This window comes from Gossypium hirsutum, chromosome A11 (assembly GCF_007990345.1).
Source record: "Gossypium hirsutum isolate 1008001.06 chromosome A11, Gossypium_hirsutum_v2.1, whole genome shotgun sequence".
Classification (NCBI taxonomy): domain Eukaryota; kingdom Viridiplantae; phylum Streptophyta; class Magnoliopsida; order Malvales; family Malvaceae; genus Gossypium; species Gossypium hirsutum.
In genome coordinates, this window is record NC_053434.1 from 105,614,446 (window position 1) to 105,626,226 (window position 11,781).

The following is an 11,781-nucleotide window of genomic DNA, read 5'->3' on the forward strand; positions in this document are numbered from 1 at the left end:
AGCCCACACACCCGTGTGCCTCGGCACATGCTCATGAGGCCGTCGGGGAGGTCATAAAACCACCCTAAATAAGCCCCAAAACTACAGTTTTGGCCACCAAAATTGTCCCTAACCTGTGCCTTATCAAAGTATATCAAAAAGTGGAGATTTCTCATCACTTCCATCCACTAAAAACTTAAAATAAAAGGCTTAGATCATACCCAAAAGATGTCGAATCAACAGTTTGCAAAATAAAAGTGGAAGTAGAATAGGCAGAGTTAAATCCACACCTGTTGTGTAATCGGAGGTGACGACAGAGAAACGACAATCCCAGAGCCAAAAAGCCAAAATCAGTTCTTTTCAGTATTATTATCAAAAGCAAAAAGAAAATATGATGAAGCAACAGGGACTAAGGAAACAAGGAACGTGAATACCAAAAATAAAATAATCAAAAATTGAAATAGAAAATAATTTTAAAACAAATATTTAATTAAATAAAAAGATAAAAATACTAACTTAAAGCCAGACAAAATAAAATGTTCCAACATACACACACGAGACTCGAACCCACGACCTCTAACATAATAACACTCCACTTATCCACCAGACTAGTAGGCCCATTCTTGACACTAAGTTGCACAACTTAACTCATGTGTGTGACCTCCTCGCTACCCCTAAGCTTAGAAACCCAAAACTTCTAGGCCCAAAATTCGGGGCGTTACAAACAAAGCTTCAACCAGTCTAGAGGACCAATCTTTACGAGTTGGGTTCACCAATTTTTCTAGAATCTTTTTACTTTCTCTATTAGAAATCTTAGCTTGTCTATTTTTTGAGGGATGATATGTCGTGGCAGTCTTATGTTTCACCCCATACCGATGCAAGGCATTAGCCACTACCTTGCAATCAAAATGAGATCCTTTATCACTAATAATGGCTCTAGGCGTACCAAATCTTGTGAAAATGCTCTTGTATAAGAACTTCATTACTGGCTTTACATCATTAGTAGGAAGCGCAACAGCTTTGACCTACTTAGAGACATAGTTCACTACCAACAGTATTTATAGGTTGCCTATTGACAGTGAAAATGGACACATAAAGTTTCTTCCCCATGCATCAAATAACTCAATCTCCAGAATATTTTGCAACGGCATTTTGTGTCTCCTAGATAGATTTCATGTCCTTTAAAAATGGTCACACCACTGATAAAATTCATGAACATCCTTGAACAAACTTGGCCAATAAAATCCTAACTAAAGTACTTTGGCAACAATTCTCATTCCTCCAAAGTGTCTTTTGTACAGAGCTGAATGATAATGCTACAGAGTGTTATGTTTTTCGTCATCAGGGACACACTTTCTAATTATCTGATCAGCACGATGCTTAAATAGGAAGGGTTCATCCTAATAATAATGCTTTGCATTGTGAGGCAATTTCGATCTTCTTTGGCTATTGAAATTAGGTGCCATTACACACTTACTGAAAAGTTCACTATATCATCATACCAAGGTAATGTCATGGCAACTAGCAATTACTCATCTAGAAAACCTTTTTTAATAAGTTTGTCATTGCCATCTTCATTTCCAGATTCTAACTTTGAAGAGTGATCAACCATTTGATTTTTAGTCCCTTTTCGATCTCTAATTTCCAAGTCGAACTCCTGCAACAAGAGTATCCACCTCATTAATCTTGGCTGGGCATCTTCCTTGCTCACCAAATACTTAATAGCAGAGTGATCTATGTAGACTGTGACCTTGGTACAAACTAGATAAGAGCAAAATTTATCAAATACAAACACCACACCCGATAACTCATTTTCTGTGGTGGTATTTTTCCCAGAACAATTCCTTCACGAACCATAAAGTAGCATTTTTCCCAGTTCAAAATAAGATTTGTTTCTTCACAACGACACAGAACCAATTCCAGATTTTTTTAAGGAATCCTCAAAATCATTGCCAAACACAGAGTAATCGTCCATGAAAACTTCAAGGAAGTTTTCCACCATGTCTGAGAATATGAAAATCATACAACGCTGAAAGGTTGCCGGGGAATTACATAACCCGAATGGAATCCGTCTAAATGAAAAATTTCCATATGGGCACATGAAAGTGGTCTTCTCTTGGTTATTAGGAGCCAATCTAATTATACCCTGAATAACGATCCAAAAAAATAGTAGTAAGCTTTCCCAGCTAATCTATCTAACATCTAATCAATAAATGGTAGGGGAAAATAGTTATTCCTAGTTACCTTGTTAAGCCTGCGATAGTCCATGAATACTTTCTATCCTGGGATAGTACGAGTCAGAATGAGCTCATTGTTATTAGTATTCACTACTGTCGCACCTCCTTTGTAACAACCCTCACCCATATCCGTCGCCGAAATAGGGTTACAGAGCATTACCAGACTTATTACACAATCAAACATACATTTCTCATACATACCAAAATAAGCCAAATCACATGGCTATACACATAATAAACCATTCATCATTTACAAGCCAACTCAAATGGCTAAATCCATTACCAAACTATATACCAAAATGACCATAACTCCTATACATGCCATGTAACAAAAAGCATAAGCTCAAAAGTACCAAAGTGGAAGCTCAATAGTGTGATGCAATCTCTGATGACTCCTAATTCGAGCTAGCTTTGATATTCTCTATAAAACAAAGAAAAATAAGCAGAATAGGCTATAAAGCTTAGTAAGCTTGTATCAATTTCATACTCATCAAAATCCTTAATATACCCATTGAACTATTTGGAATACTATTGGATACTCGTGAATCTTTCATCCTAAATGCCAGTACATAGCCGAAGCTATCTCAATCTCATATCACATATAATGCTCACTCTCGTGCTATCAATGGGTCTACTCACATAAGCTGACGGTCATGACATAGCTACACGATGTTGCTCATACAAGCTAACGAGAATCTGTAACACATACTAGATAACCTAGCCATCGGTAGGACGTACGGACCAACACTCAAATCACATAATCCCCAATGACATGTCATTTGTATCCTAATCTATTCCTAAGATTTAATTGGGATTTCACTTTTCGAATCTTTATCGAACATATCCGTAAAGTCGTATTCACAGTTAAATTTAATAATAAAGAATTTAAAACACAATTATAGCAATGCTTATTAACATACGAGCTTACCTCGAATGCAAAAATGACAAAATGGATCGATTAGTCCAACACTTTGTTTTTCCCCTGATCTAAATTTAAACTTTGTTTTTCTTGATCTATATAATATCAAATTTAACTTATTCAATTACCATTCTATTCAATTTAGCCTAAAATCACATTATGAAAACTTTACACTTTTATCCCTAATATTTTAACATTTTTACAATTCAGTCCTTATCTCTTAAAAATATAAATTCATGCAATTAGGTCCCTACCCATACTAACCGAATTTTATATAGATCCATAGCTGCCCATATTTTTCATTTATTTTAGAATTTAATACCTAACTAACAATTTTACCAAAAACCACTTTGCAAATGTTGTTTATCTAATAATAAGCATACATTTTCTATCATCAAACATCAAAATACACCTATATTAATCAATGGAAAAACCCTAAACCTTTAATAGTTTTGCAAATTAGTCCCTGGGCTAGCTAAATTAAGTTACAATGACTCCGAAACCATAGAAATCATTAAAAACCGAGTCAAAATCACTTACATGCAAGCAATTATTGTATTTGAATGAATGAACCCTAAAATAGTGTCCTTTGTTCTTCAATTTTGGTTAAAGAAACCATTGAAGAAGATGATATAATTATTTTACTTATTTTTACTATGTTTATTTGATAATTTACCTAAATAACCTTTGTTATAATTCATTAAAATCACTTAATACATGCACATCTTTCTCCACTCATATTAACCATGGTCTAGTTACAACATAATTACCTCTAATTTAAGATTCCATAGCTATTAGACACCTTTAGCTAATAGAACTCCACTTTTACACTTTACGCAATTTAGTCCCTTTTTTATCAAATTAAGCATTGAACCAATAAAATTTCTTAACGAAATTTTCACACATTCATACTATCATGCTATAGACCTCAAAACAATAAAAAAATAATTATTTCAACCTCATATTTGTGGTTCCAAAACACTGTTCTGATTTGACTAAAAACAGGCTGTTACATCCTTTCTTGGGTACACATTGTACATGACTCACCCATTAGCTGTCTAAAATCGGGTAAATAATGCCAACACCAAGCCACTTGATAATTGTTTTTCTTGACAACTGCTTTCATGATCAGATTCAGTCTTCTCTGTTGTTCAATAGAATTGTTATGGCATTCCTCCAACAAAATTTTATGCATGCAAAGAGCAGAACTAATTCCTTTTATATTAGCAAAGGTCCATCCTAATGCCTTCTTAGATAGCCGAAGGACTTCTAAAAAATTAACCTCTTACTCGGGTGTCAACTTCGTAGAAATTACTACCGGCAAAGTACTGTTGTCTCCCAAATATGCGTAATTCAAATGATGTGGAAAAGAGTGATATGATAAATCCAAGGATTCAAACTTCTTCCCTGGTCTATCCACAAATTGCTTGGCTTCCATAAGTTCACCAATATTCTTAAAAATTACTACATCACTCCGTTCAAGTGAGTTTTCATCACTATCAGAATTGTTGCGGTAATTTTTTTTAAACTCTTCCTCTACTATTGTTTCTATCAACCTAATGGCGTGGCATTTTTCATTCCCATAAGCACATTTCAAGGCATCAAATACAATGAAAGTGATCTGCTGATCATTTACCTTCATGGCCAGTTCGCCTTTTTGCATATTAATTAAAGTTCTGTTAGTAGCAAGAAAAGGTCTTCCAAGAATAATTGGCAAATCCTGGTCAACTTCACATTTTAAAATAAGGAAATCTAAATAAAAAAAATTATCTTCTCTTACTAGTAGATCTTCAATTTTACCTTCCAGATGTGTGTATGATCGATCAACCAATTGTAACGTAACCATAGTATGTCTTACTTTTGCAATTCCCAACTTTTTGAAAGTAGACATAGGCATTAGATTTACACTCGCTTCTAAATCACATAATGTCTTACCAATATAATGATTTCCAATTGAATATGGGATAGTGAAAGTCCCTTAGTCCTTCAACTTTGGAGGTAATTTATTCATCAACATTGTTGTGCACCTTTTAGTGAGAGCAATAGTCTCAAACTCTCTTAATTTGCGCTTCTTTGATAGTATATCTTTCATAAACTTCACATAATTAGGCATCTGCTCCAAAGCTTCTACTAGAGGTATGTTGATATGGCGTTGCTTCAAAATATCCAAAAATATTTTGAATTGAACATCCCGTTTAGAATTATGGAATCGCTGACGAAAAGGTAGAGGTGGTCATCCATCATGTTGCTAATATTGTTTTGCTATGGTATTTTTGTTGGCAACATGATCTGATTCTACTACAACATTTTTTTGTTTACCCATTTTGGGTCAAGTATGCTTTTTAGTTGATTCTGAATTCTCTCCATAGTTGAGTCTAGAGTTCTCCTCTTCTATAATGATATCTTGAACAACATAATCCAACTGTGTCCCACTTCTAAGAGTGATGGGCTTGTACTGTTCCTTCCCCTGTGTTCTCAAATTCTCAGTATCACTTAGCAATGCTCCCTGTGGCCTCGATTTTAAAGCATTCGCTATCTGCCCCAATTGATTCTTAGGTGCTCTGAGGGATGTAGCCTGGCTCTAAATTACAGCATCATTTTTAGTTATATATTCCTTTAGTAAGGCTTCGATAGAGGTAGAAGATGATGTTTGACCCTATTAAAGCGTAGGATGATTATAACCAGGTGATTCACTATTAGCATTCTATCTCAGAACATTGTTTAAATTCCCCACACCTTGATTATTCCAACTAAAGTTCAAATGCTACTTCCACCTTGGATTGTATGTGTTGGAATAAGGGTTATTATTCTAGTTAAAATTACCCATGTAGTATACAAATGCTGAGTTTGATGGGCATTCATCAAAAACATGGTCTTCACCATAATAAACACACGATAGTTCTATTGATTTCATCTCTTGGACTGTAGTGGGCCTGTGACAACCCAAATTAGACCCTGGTCGGAATGTGGTTTCGAGACCACATTACCGAGCCAAAAATTTATTTTCGTGTTTTAATTGCATAAATTGTTGTGTGACAGTGAATGTATGAAAAATTAAATGCTTAATGTTAGCATTAGGATTGTGAATTCATTCAAAAAGGACCTAGTTGACGAAGTTAGGAAAGATGATAGATGAAATATAAGGATTAATTAATAATAGGTTGAGGAAGCATGGCTTTGCATGTCAATTTGCCCATAAAATTCATGGTGGCCGGCCAAGGAGTGATAATGCTCCACTCATTCTAATTTAAAATGTTTCTTTGGTGAACAAATGATGGGATTAATAATAGAAAAGGGAACAAAAAAAAAATGGGTGTCATACTTGCCATCACCTAGCTGAAAAACCAAGAAAAAGAAGGGGAGAAAAGAACTTGGGAGGGATTCGGCCATTGCTTGCTTAGGGAGAGTGTTTGATGTTGTGGCATGAAAAATGAGGGAGTTTGAATGCTTAATAAGGAGGGAAGAAGGAGTGTTCATATTTTCTTTCTTTTGCAATTGTTCTAACTAGAGGAAGAAGAGGAAGCAAGATTCGGCCAAGGTGGTCCTTTAGACCAAGGTATGTTTGATGTTGTCTTTGAGATGCATGCATGTTTTAAATAGCCCATGTTCAAATCTTGAATCTTGTTGATAACATGAGCAATCGGTCATGAGAAAGTGTTCAAGGAATGGTTGTTGTTCATGTTATTTGGATGAGAAATGGTGAGTTTGGTTGTTTCATGTTAAAGTTAGGTGAATGATGATAGAGGAGTGTTTGAACTAAAAAAAAAAAAGGGAGAATCGGCTACCTTGTTATGAGCTAGGGCCGAATGTGAGTTTGGTTGTGTTTGAATATTACATGCTTGGTAGAATGGTGGATGAAGGTGCCAAATGTATGTTGGATTGATAGAGTCTCCAAATTGATTTTATGTGTGTATGCATGACCGAATATACGTGGTCACATGAGTAAGGAAATGAGTTATTTGATATGTGGTAAAGGTTAAGTACTAAATCGAAGGTTGCTAAAATTGCCATTTCTTTAGCCGAATATGTGCTTGACCAATGATGGAATTGTTGAATGATTAGTTGGGTAGCAAAAGAGGCATTCGGCCATCTCTTGAGAGCTTGTGTGATGTTGGGTTTAAAATTAGCAAAGGTAACTTACCTAATGCATGTGCATGTGTGATTAGATTTTTGATGACATGGTAGTTGCATGAGGTTATTAGCCGAATATACTAACATACATATACATGTGAAATTGGATTGTAAATATTTAGCAAAGTGGTTAAACTAGTTAAATTATTGATTTAGCTCAAGGAGCTAAAGGAGGTGAATCGAGCAAAGGCAAAGAAAAGGTTATCGAGTAGCCGAGTTGGAACCATCTTACCCAACACGAGGTAAGTCATTAAGCATGTAGTGGGTATTATTTCAAATGGTCATAACGTGTATGTATTGATGCTGATTGGAATGAATAAATATACATATATATATATTTGCATGTACGTATGTGATGATGAAATTGTTGAATGAATGAAAAGAGGTAAGATGTACTGAGTTGTTGATCTCGGCACTAAACGTGCGGGATAACCATTTATGACCATGAGATTGGCGCTAAGTGCGCGGGATTAAATTGTACAGCACTAAGTGTGCGATTCGACTATGTTGCACTAAGTGTGCGAAATGAATATGATGCACTAAGTGTGTGAATTGACCATGCGGCACTAAGTGTGCGAGTCTGACTATGTAGCACTAAGTGTGCGATTTGATTCTGTGGCACTAAGTGTGCGAGTTGATTATATAGCACTGAGTGTGCGGGCTCAATATACATTCGTGAATCATTATGGACACTATGTGTGCGACACTATTGAGTCGATCGCGGACAGCGGGTCGGGTAAGTGTCTTGAGTACGTGGCTAATAGGTGCTATGCTTATACTTGGTGTTGAGCTCGGTAAGTTCGAACCTATGTGACAAATATACTTGAAGTCACGTACATAAAATTTATCGTAGGATGGGTGAAAGGCCGTATAGTCGTTTGATTGTAACGAAAATAAATCGATTTATGAAATTGCTTCAATGTCCTATTGATGAGTATATAGAATGTGAATGCATGAATTGATATGAAATTGAATTGATAGGTTGGAGGAACTATGGTATGGTTCAGTATGGATGGAGTAAATTGTCTCGTTCCATTTTGTTTCCTCTGGTGATAATGTTGTTGATAGATGGTAGTGCATTGCTTATGACTTACTGAGTTATAAACTCACTCGATGTTTCCTTGTCACCCATTATAGGTTGCTTGGACTCATCTATTATTGCGGGGTCGGGCCGTCATCGAAGTCATCACACCGGATAGCAAGTTTTGGTACTTTCTTCTTAGTGTGTTTAGAAGATCATTTTGGCATGTATAAGCTAGTACGTTGTGTTTGAATTATGGCATGTAAACTTTAAGCCATGCGAAAATGGCACGAATGTTAGATTGAAGTGGATCAAGGGTAGGCATGAAATGGACCTAGTTACTTTCGTAACAGATGCTGGCAGCAACAGTGTCATGAGATTGAAAAATCACTAAAAATAGTGGGAGTGGAATTAATTGATGAATAAATTATGTAATCGAAGCTCGATGAGTCTGCTTTCATGAGGAAGTAACGAAAAGATCATATGGGCAGTATATTAAGAGATATTCAGATTTTAGTGGGACAGGGCCAGAACGGTTTCTGGAATCCCTGCTCCGACTTTGGAAATTCATTATAAATTAACCAGAGATAATTAGGGGTCGTACCATATATGTACAGATTCCTCTCTGAGTCTAGTTTTCATAGAAACAAACGGCAACAGTATTGAAGCCCCGTGCAGGGAGATATCCAAGTCGTAATGGGCAAAGGTCAGTGTAGTCGACCCCTGCAACTTGGGGGACTTTGACTAATAAACTGTACTAATTGGCCCAACCAAAAATTCTAGAAAAAAATACATAGATGGGCACATGAGTCTAGTTTCTGGGAAAAATTACGAAACTGATTTTCAAGTTACGAAACTCAAGATATGATTTTTAAAACGACTAGTACACAGATTGGGCAGTGTCTGGAAAATAAATTTTGTAAGGGGTTAAAGCCAGTTAACACCTCGTGTTCGACTCCGGTGTCGGTTTCGGGTTCGGGGTGTTACAGGGCCTCTCCATTGTTTTGATCATATTAACTAAAGAAGATACTTGGGCTATCAATGAAGTGATTGCATCAGGCTCCATGGCACCAGTAACTTTTTCACCCATCCCAACTCTCATGGTAGGATATTGATAATCATTATTTGCAACCTTTCCGAAAATCTCATATGCTTTATTATAAGATTTATCCAACAAGGTACCATTGACAGAAGCATCAACTACTATCCTAGTCTGTGTATTCAACCCATTATAAAATAACTCCATTTGCATCCAGTACTGGAATCCATGCATCATACATTTTCAAAGTAATTCTTTAAATCGTTCCCAAGCGTCATATAGTGTTTCATCCTCCGATTACCGAAAAGATGTGATATCATTTCTAAGCTTGGTATACATATTTGATTAATTATACTATAGAAAAAATCTCTGGCAAAGATCATTCCATGATGCCATTGTTCTCGACGGTAAATTATTTAGCCACACTCTTGCACAATCTCTCAAAGAGTATGGGAACAATTTAAGCCACAAGGTGTCTTCAAGAACACCCTATTGTCTAAATGAGTCAAAGACTTCTAGAAAAAGTCTTAAATGTAGTCTTGGATCTTCAGTGGGTAATTGATAACTCTTGAAAAGAGTTATATTTCAGACCTATAAACTGAAGCATTTGCTTGTAATTAAGAAAATATGTTTGCATTTTAGACTTACTACTAGAGCATTACATACTAAAGCTTAGATTGTGTTTCAACTGTAAACTTATGTTACTTTTAATTACTAGAAAGAGGTTTGGTAGTCATTGGTAATAGGTACAGGTAGGATAAAAAAGGCAAGAAGAAGGAAAATAATAAAAGGAAAAGAGAACGAATGAGGTGAAACATTGCCACAACAAATGGTGGGATAGATTGTTAATAGAAATGCCATGGCAATTCCAGGAAGATGACGTAGCACTCAATCCACGTCACTCTCAGCCAGCTGTATGTGTACCAAATAAATCACCCTGAAAAAGAGAAGTAAAATATGTGTGCTGAGAGGGACAAATCTACCCTATAAAAGGAGGCGAGAGAAGATAAAAAAAGGAGAGGACTAATTATAAATAGAAAAGAAAAGAAAGAGAGTAGTTACTCTCTCTGCAATAGAATCTGGTGGAGCAATTCAGAAGAGAAGAAGAGGGGAGAAGCTAAAAAAGGGAAGATCATAGATGCGAAGAAAGGGAAGAGAAATATGCCTTGGGTTTTGCGTAGAATCTTGATAAGAAGTTAGAATGTAGCAAGAACTTCCTATAGTTCTGCCTTTGTTCTATTTTCTTGGTTTTGAATTTTATGATTCGTAAAACTTGAAGAATGTTGATGAATGATTTAATTTTGGATTTCATTGCCCAACCCATGAGCTAATTATTATCGGGTTGGAATTATTTGCATGAATATTGAATTATCTGTAATGCCCATGATATGATTTTGATTAAGATTATTGTTTCATTTGATTCTTATTTATTAATGCATGCATGCAAGCTCTAGACATACTTGATTGCATGTTATAATCTTAGATGGATTTGAATCTGAAAGTATTAAATACATCATATTATTAATCGATAGATACAGGCGAGTACTCAAAACAATATTCGCAGCACTCTAGACATAGAAGATGTGATCTATACATGTGTAGAGCGTTAATTGGGTTATCATTCATGAGTCTTGTAGACATACACAGACTCTGAATAATAATTAAAGTTTAACTCTCAAAAGAAGTAAACTATAGTAGTAAATCTCTAGGCAGTAGTTTAGTCATAACTTTTACATGGCATTATTATGTTATGAAAATATTCCCTGACCAATTCCAACCAATATCATTCAATAGCAAAAATACTCTCTACTTGTTCCTTGTGAGTTGCCACAACATTTAGATTGTTTGGTCATTTTTTAGTTATATTTGATAGTATTAGTTCATTTATTAATTCCCTTCACCAATTTATAATTTGCTTCTTTTGCATAGTCTCATTCGTTAAATTTTTAGTAATACTTACCAATTCAAATCAACTTCTAATCCCTATCGAGACGATACTCACTCATCATTATATTACTTGAATCAACGTGTACACTTGCACATTTGCATTATTTACACACAATAGTAATCCACCAAACTCTCCTACTGTTTGTAACATGTGAAACATTATCGGTTTTAGCTCGAATTGCTGAACTTGTATGTGTGGTCTGACTATCCCTGGATTTAAATCATCCAGAATTGGAACAACATGTTCTTGAATTGGTCTATCTCGATCATCTATCACATGATGAATAGTAGGATTAACATCCTGACCAATTATCATTGAGACTATGATCATTCTCGTTTCTAGCCATATTTCACAGCTCTTTTTGCCTCCTCCGCAAATTTCACTTGTTCTCTAAGTCAAAAGGATATTTTTTGTTAGCAGGAATGCCTCTTCTCATACACTGATAGCAAACCTCTAAAAACTAATTACAACTAAGTTAAATAAAACTAATGGAACTAAATAAACTAA

At 35.5% G+C, this 11,781-nt stretch overlaps 1 non-coding gene across 1 annotated transcript; it reads left to right on the forward strand.

Annotated features, from left to right (window-relative positions):
- The first annotated feature begins 9,549 nt into the window (after positions 1-9,549).
- LOC121210179 (small nucleolar RNA R71) lies at positions 9,550-9,656 on the forward strand. The gene has a single exon (XR_005905307.1). It is a non-coding gene; the product is annotated as a small nucleolar RNA R71 (small nucleolar RNA).
- The last annotated feature ends 2,125 nt before the right edge of the window (positions 9,657-11,781 follow it).